The sequence below is a fragment of the Setaria italica genome, chromosome I (assembly GCF_000263155.2).
Source record: "Setaria italica strain Yugu1 chromosome I, Setaria_italica_v2.0, whole genome shotgun sequence".
NCBI lineage: Eukaryota > Viridiplantae > Streptophyta > Magnoliopsida > Poales > Poaceae > Setaria > Setaria italica.
In genome coordinates, this window is record NC_028450.1 from 37,316,037 (window position 1) to 37,323,317 (window position 7,281).

Sequence of the window (7,281 nt, forward strand, 5' to 3'; positions counted from 1 at the left end):
AAATATCTAAGATGCACCTCTCCCCACCAACCCGCTAGCCCTGTTCCCCTCCACGGCATTCCTGCACGCGGCTTTCATCTCCATAGCCTTCCTCCCTCGCCTTCCTCCCCTTCCTGTCCACCTTCATCGTTCACTGGCTGTCCTTGCTCGTCCTCGTTCACTGGCCGTGAGAGCAGGGCCGATGACTTCAGCGACCTCATCTTTCCCAAGCCGGCTGGCCTCAACTATCTCTCTCTCTCACTCATCTCTCCTTCCTCCTCCAGCCGAGGAAACACCGAGCTGAGCAAAGCCCGTCCGCCGGCCAAATCCCCAGCCTCCGCTCCACCATCTTCAAATCGCCGCCTCCCACGGCTTCCTAACCCCCTCCTCTTCGCCCTCGACCACTCCTTGTCCGCCGCCGTAGCTCCTAGCGCTGGGGATGTCAGATCCCGCGGCCGCCATTGCCGCCAGGCCAAGCTCGGGCGCCGCCGCCGAACACCACCTCCCCGGCCTCCTCATCCCCAACAAGCAGCCAAAACGGGGTCGTGGTGAAGCCCCGGTGCTCCTGCGCCCATCACCGGCCGCTCTCCCTCGCTGTGCCGGTCTCTCGGCACCGCTCCCCATCCGCCGGTCTGACGTCGCCCGAAGACCCTGCTGCGACGCTTCCTCCTCACCGCCGGCCCCTTTGCTGGTGAGATCCCTTGCCTCGTCGAGCTTCCCCTTTGCCTCCCGCGCCGCCGCGCCTTGCCATTCCCTGCCGCCGGCCAAGGCCACGGCTGGCCATGCGCTGCCGGCTCGTGCCTGTGTGCGTGGGTGTGTTGAGGGTGATGGGTGGCGGCAGGAGATGGGCGGCGGGCGGCGGGAGTCGGGCGGGAGAGAGAGAGGGCAATAAATGAGGGGTAGTGGGAGTCCAGATCTGGTTTTAGGAGGCTTTAGGAGGGGGTGGGGGGACTAAAATATTTGAGGCTCCTAAAATGTTTTAGTCACCTTTTAGGAGGAGTATTTGGTACTTTAGTCAGTTTTTAGTCACTTTTTAGGAGCTAAAATTTTAGGAGGGTGGAAACAAACATGCCTTTTGTGAGGTGCTAGTAAAGTGGTTCTGCCAATTGGGTACACGCCAATCCTTTCAAAAAAAAAGTACTCTATTTGCTAAGAAAATACTTCACTCTTTCAAAACATAAGAAATTTTACCCGTAGTTTGACAGAAATTCCCATTCGGATCTTGGATCGCTCACCGCGAAATCCAGCCGTTCCAGTCATCAGTGATGGCATCTGATTCCGTATCGCAGAGAACAGACAAAATACAGACAGCATCACGTTGCATTGTTCTTCCTTTTCAGAATTCAGATCCACAACTCATTCAGAGTTTCAGACATTCAGTCCCAAAATAGTACCCAGCTGCCCTGCTTTTTCCATCGTCCATGCTCGCTGATTGTACAACAACTCGAATCCTCCGGCTGAATCGGAATCATCTCCCCAACACCTCGTGCCGTCATGCGCCAAATGCTGCCTGACTAGATGATCCTCCCAAGCTTTCTCGGCGGGGAATGAATCGGTTCGCTACTTGAGGACATCACGTCTGAGAACTGAATCAATGCTTACTGATTCAGTGATTCCTGAGTCATTTTGTTCGTGGGAAGAGCAGGTATATTTTGCTGACGAAATGGAGCTGCGTTCACAGTAAGTAGCACCTCTTCTCCGATAATCTTGGTTGCGTCACGATCCGCAACTGGGATTAGAGAATTGTTGGGTTCATGCTGGGCCAATGGGGCCATGGCGCCGTGCAGGGAACAAAGGAAAGGCCGTTGCGGCGTTGCTTTCCCTCTCTTCTTGTTGGGTTCTTTCATCCCTTGGTGTTGACGAGCTGAAATCTTATTTGAAACGAGAGAATGTACTGTGGCCGCGTCATGTAGGTTGCTGCAGTGGGTGGCTCCAAGACCAATTCTGGAGGCATTTCGATAGGACAACATGGAGATGCATTGTAGTTTCTGCACGGGGTCTATGCGTGCACGCATATCCGTTAACGTCCTTATCACTTATCAGCTGTGGATAAAGCTCTGCTCATGCTCGGCTGTAGTGTTGATCCTATGACTTGTTGAAAGAAAAGGAAATCTTATCTTTCCTTTTTAGATAAAGGGAATAGTTTCCAGCCTTGTGGAAAAAATCTTATCTCTTTTCAATAAAAGGAAATCTTCACACCGACTGAAAATGTGACGGTTCTTGCACTTGCAGACATGTAGTACAGTGATCACACGCATTTGCAACACGGAGACAGATCGGGCATGCTCCGGGTTGGGCAGTTGCCTGCACGCTAGGTCCAAGGGCGGCCACGTACGCGTCTCGAGCCCCGAATTATACTCTCACCCGAGTCACATGAACACTTTATTTTATTCTGGACGTTTCGCATGCGGCACATGAACACTTCGATGCGCTCTGTTGAGATCTGACCTCACCCTTCAAAAAAAAAAAATACGGACACATGAGATCTGACTTTGTTAAAGAAAACCCAAATATTCCGAGATCCAGATACAAATCTGTTGGCGAATCAATTCCCAAGAGAAGATCTATGGCTATGTTATTGCTTGTCCTCATTAGCAGACGCAACTCAGAGAAGAAAAATACGTTGAGAGATGGGACGAGCTGAAAGAGAGAACTGGAAACAATCCGGCCTCATGTATAGCACCATCCGCCGTCTAGCGTGGAACTTTTGGCAAGCCAGCTGTAGAGAAATTGTTGCCAATTATCGTAATGCTTCTTAATATTATCATACTCATCATCTCGGAGTCCACGGCCAAACAAGTCCTCGTCGAGACATTGAAACAAGTCCTCGTCGAGACATTGAAGTTTCAGTTGTTTTCATCAGCGTCGCCGCTGCATTTCCGTGTTTCTCGCCAAACAGAAATTCAGCAAAAGAATGATGCCGAACCATATCAGGCAGACAAAAATGGACTTGTTTCATGTTACCAGTTGACCTCAATTGATAACTACAATGAACCCCATGCTGTGTTTCAACACTTTTATGTTTTTGCAGCAGCTGCTGCTGCGTAGCATGGAGATTCCCATCCCTGTCGCCGAACCCATCGCCTTCCATTCCTTCCTCCTCGCCGGTGTCGCCGTCTCGTCGTACAGCGCAGGGCTAACGAGCGATCGGTGCAGATACGCATCGCCTACGCTCCTTGGAAAGCTACGCCGCCGCTGGAGTCGTCGTCGTCGACGACGACTTCTTGGTCCCGGCACGGCAGGCATATGGATCACCGGTTTTTTTTTCAGCTTTTTTTTGGGGTTATTGTACTATGATTGGTGAATCCCAGTTCGTCGGAACCCATGTCGATCTTGAAGAAGGATCGATCGATTGGATTCCTGGTCGATGGTCGTTAATATCGCCTGAACCTTTTTGCTTCACAGTATTCCTGCTCGCGGTCGATCACGGGCGAGAGAGGAGTCGCTGTCCTGGATTCACAGGTCCGCAAGTCATCGGTCCTGTGCTTCTGGACCTCTGAATTTTTCTTCGTCCGGTGAGAGAGGGAACTGTGTATTTACCAACAACAAGCAACCAACCAATCATGGAGTTTTTTGTTATCGCAAACTCACATTCACAGCCGAGGAAAAATGATAAGGGTAGGGCCAAGTCGCTGTCACGTAAGGGAATCAAAACCAAACTATGACCAGTCTGAACAAGCACTGTACTGGCACATGAGTTGTCTCATGGCTACGGTGATAACGGCCTGATGGGAGCGCGAGCGCAGGGAGTGGTTAGGGCTTCGCTTCACCAGCTGCCCCGACTCTTGGTCTTGGATTTCTCCGTGCCATTTTTAGAGCTTCCTTTTCCTTCATTTTTAGAGTGGAATCTGCCGTCTGGAGTGGAAAGACGAGGCGTGCCGGAAACTGCGAGCCGACTCCCTTGGTTTCACTAGACAAGGAACCAACCAACCAACCGCTTGGCGCTTTTTTTTTTTTTTTTTGATAAAGGAACCGCTTGGAGCTTTACTTGCGGCCACACTGGTGTACGTAGGACAGTAGGGGTACACGTCGAAGGATTCCGCACGACACCATCATTTCGACGCCGCTCTGCTTTCGCTTTGATCGGGCCGTCGTTCACCTTCCCCACACGTGCGCGCACCGAGGGATCCTACCTACCTACCGCCCGCCGCCGACGGTGTGCTCCGGTGCTCTCCGCCGGCCGAGCCACATCCTCCGTGTGCTTCAGCAGCCTCCAAGCGGGCTGGTTGAGCCCAGCCAGCATCAAGCAGCCCGGCAGGCGCCCTCGGCGGGCCGTGATGGGCACGTCATCGTGGAGACAAGACAGGTGGGTGGGCCGTGTGCTGCCGGCGTGGGCTGTTGTGGGATGGAGGCCCTTTTCGGGCTGGAGTGTGGCCCAATGAGTCCCATTGGCGGCACAAGCTGTCAATCAGGGTCTCTACTGCAACTAGAAAAACCGTTGTCCTCTAAAAAAAAAACCCTGGAATCTTTGACTATCTCTGCTGTATCTCGAAATCTAAACGCATGGCGATTCCTCATCTTCCTTCAAGTCACCCTTCGCCCTCGCGACAGAAGTCACTTCTGGCCAACCTAGTACACGTGACATTAGCTTTGGCTCCAACACCGCCGCCATGCCGCATCGTGACGCAACGCAATCAGTTCCTAGCTGCAAAGATGCTACCAATGCTACTCGTTTGCGGTTTGCGTCAGCGGTCTCGCCTCAGGTATAGCTTAGTAAAAAACACTAGGGTCGATCTTCACGCAGCTTTCAAGTTTCAAGCTCAAGCTCAGTGGGCCACAAATCAGCCTTTACCGAACACACGTACACCACCAGGACTCGCTGGCGTTTCGATTCCCGCAGCCCAGACTTGATCACGACGATGGGTGATCCCAATCTTTTTCACGACCTCAGCCCAGCCAGAGTTGGAGTCGATGCAGATTTCTCTTTAAGAGTCCATGGCTGAGAAGCGACCTGAGGCCAGTCTCAAATGTAGCGACGCCCTAGGTGACTCCAAACCGGCGGCAATGGAGGAGGCCAAGTCCAAGCAGGCGATGTCCGTGAAGAAGAAGGTGAGGGTGCCGGAAGATTACATCATTAACCTGCTGAACCGTGCCCCGCGGAAGATCCCTAGCCTCTCCCTGAAAGCATCTACATGAGCTATCCCGAAATCCGAGCGCGTGCCCTAGCTAACGAGGCTAAGCTTTATGCCGAGCTGAACTCGATCATCAAGATGGAGGAGGACATCCTGGAGCAGTACCGCGCGAAGGGGCACACCACGGTGGAGGTGGAGATCAACGAGGACGACCTGCGCATGTTCCGCAAGATGGGGTTGAAGTTGAAGAAGGGGATTGCGAGTTGATTGTTTTTATCTGGTCCATCTGTTACCGCGAGCAGTAGTACCGTACGTGTCTTTAAGCAGTAAATACCAGCAGTAGTACTTTGTAAGTTAAACTTATGGATTGGGTTGATGTTACTAGTGTGATGATGCTATTGGGTCTAAATTATGGTGCTGTTGAATCGTTAAGTTTTTAAAGTGACTCGATCGCTTTTGTGTGTTCTGTTTTTATGTTTGCAATGCGATTGCATTACTGTATCCAGTTCCTGCATTGTACCAGGCAATCGAGTAACATGTTTGGGTTTACAGTTCGTGGTTACCATGTTTCGTGGTTACCATGATGGAAAGCTCGAATCTTGTGAGTTGAGAATAATCTGGGCTGGAGGAGCGGTCCTGAGGATTCACTCCTTATGCTCCATTAAGCTAATCTGACGCTCCATTTAGGCACTTTTTGATTCGGGCGTTCGGCTGCCTGTATGGGGAAAATTCTTGTCCATACCAGAATGCCTTATTTAATTTTGTCGAAAGCGCCTGACTTAGCAGCTTTGAGACTTTGAGAGCATTTCCTTTACTATGCAAATATGAATGCTCCATCTTCATACATATCTGTTTTCTTCAGGTACAACACCTTGCTTTGATGGAACAGATTATGCCACATGGAAGTGGATGATGAAGATTTACTGACAGCCATGCATCCCTCCATTTGGTGGATTGTTGAAAGAGGTTATACTGTGAAGGATACTGACAGCCCAGCAACCAAACAGCAAAATGGACACAAGAATGCTCTAGCTGCAAATGCCATTCTTAGAGCATTGAGTCCAAATGAGCGCAACAAGGTGTACGGGCTTGAAACTGCCAAGGAGATATGGGATACACTCCAATTGGCTCATGAAGGCACCCCATGTGTTCGAGAGTTAAAAATTGAGCTATTGATGGAAAAATTGGGAAGGTTCGTAATGGAGGAAGGTGAGACACCAAAGGAAATGTATAACCGGCTAATCTGCATTGTGAATGAGATCAAGGGGCTTGGAAGCAAGGAAATGACAGACAACTTTGTTGTCAAAAGAATGCTACGAGCCATTGCTCCAAGAAATCCCACATTGGTAACAATTATTCGTGAGCAAGTAGACTTTGCAAAGCTCACACCTCATGATGTGCTTGGAAGAGTTCATGACCTCATCGACCAAAGCTCAAGCTCAAAGAAGAAATATCTCGCTCCAAAGGCAAGAAAAGAAGCTAAAGAAAGCTCTAGTGAAGAAGAAAGTGAAGAGGATGAAATGACACTCTTTCAGAAGAGATTACACGAGATTCTCAAGAGGCCAGGAAAATAAGAGGAAAGGCACTCCAAAAGACCATGCTATGAGTGCGGTGAGATCGGCCATTTCATGGTCAATTGTCCAAATAAGAAGAACAAGGGCAATGATGAGAAAAAGAAGGAGAATCATAACAAGAAGAACAAGAGCAAGAGTCTTAAGAAGAGTCAAACGGGTCGATCTCATATTGGTGAGGAATGGGACTCAAATGATTCCAGCACCGACTCCGATGATGAAGATGTTCACATGTGTCTTACAGCAATAGGGAGCAAGGTATCATCCACTCCCAAATCTTGTAATGTAGATGAATTTGGTAATAGCGATAGCGACAGTAATGATGGTTTACTAGATGATGCTAATGAAATAACCTTTCCTAGCATGCGTGACTTGCTTGAGACAATAAAAAGGAAAGAGGAGAGTCTCAAGAAGAAAACTTACTCATCTTTGAAAAAGAGAGAAACCTAAAATCCTGAGTAAATAGAGAATGAGGATGAAGAGTTGACTAACAAGCCAGACTTCAATTGCTAATCTTTTCTCATGGCAAATGGTCTTGTAATAAAGTATATAACGCTGTCATGATAAAATGTTTATTAAGATTCATAGGCTGGTACAGATAGTTTTAGGATGAAATGTATACTGTTCAAATCTTCACAGTATATCTATCCAAAATGACA